General features: G+C 42.6%; 1 long non-coding RNA gene across 1 annotated transcript; it reads left to right on the top strand.

Annotated features, from left to right (window-relative positions):
* The first annotated feature begins 510 nt into the window (after window positions 1–510).
* LOC109580563 (uncharacterized) lies at window positions 511–798 on the top strand. Its single transcript, XR_002184277.1, has 2 exons — window positions 511–695; window positions 738–798. It is a non-coding gene; the product is annotated as an uncharacterized LOC109580563 (long non-coding RNA).
* Window positions 799–833: the final 35 nt, after the last annotated feature.

Below are 833 nucleotides of genomic sequence, written 5' to 3'. Positions count from 1 at the left end.
ATGACCGAGCCCGAGGTCCACAGGCCCAAGGGTGAGGTCATACAAATTCAACGTATCCTTTAGCGGGGGTGTTATCAACATGTGTGATAATGAGTGGGCATGTCAAAGGCGTGTGCCGATGAGCATGCTCAGTACTACTACACATCTACACCTTGCAGTGAAATGAAGGCAATGGAGGACAGGAGACTAAGAAAAAGGTAATTTATCAACAGATTTAGGCTTTAGGTTGACATATCTAATTTATTTTGAGACTATAATATCTGGAAGGGTATAATCTAGGTCAGGAAAAGAGATTCTGCACTTGCTCAAAGCCCCGTGTGTCAATCTTACCTTCCCTGACCATCTCATTTAGGCGTTGAGGTTAAACGAGAAGGTGCGGTATAAAAGGCGGGGCCCTGGGCATGGTGGCTTCCGTTTTATTCACGTGTAAAAATGTCGGCTCTAGATGGTGTTGCTTCTTCAAGGAAAAACGCAGGCAGAGAGGGGTTTTGGTACCAAATGGACTTCCATTTTACTCTCAAAGAAGACAAGGACCAGTTCTAGTTAGGCTTGATCGAGTTAAGGGGTCTTTAGGCACTAAAAGAAGGCGCTGGAACTGCTGTCTCATTTACTCGCCGATTTAGTTTAAAAAGATAATCATTCTGAGGCTCTATCACATGATACTAGTAGTTCTTCTGCTATGCTCAATACTTCAGGTAGTTATAATGTGTTTAAATTAGTGATTATATATAAATAAGGTATGGGTGATGGGGACAAAGAGCAGCCATTTTGTGCATAGATATAGGATCGGCTATTGGGAAACATACATTAGTGTTAGTGTGGCATGGTTGACC

The sequence above is a fragment of the Amphimedon queenslandica genome, unplaced genomic scaffold (assembly GCF_000090795.2).
Source record: "Amphimedon queenslandica unplaced genomic scaffold, v1.1 AMPQUscaffold_13486, whole genome shotgun sequence".
In the NCBI taxonomy this organism is placed as follows: Eukaryota; Metazoa; Porifera; class Demospongiae; order Haplosclerida; family Niphatidae; genus Amphimedon; species Amphimedon queenslandica.
The sequence above is the reverse complement of the archived record's forward strand: the minus strand, read 5'-3'. Positions and strand labels throughout refer to the sequence as shown.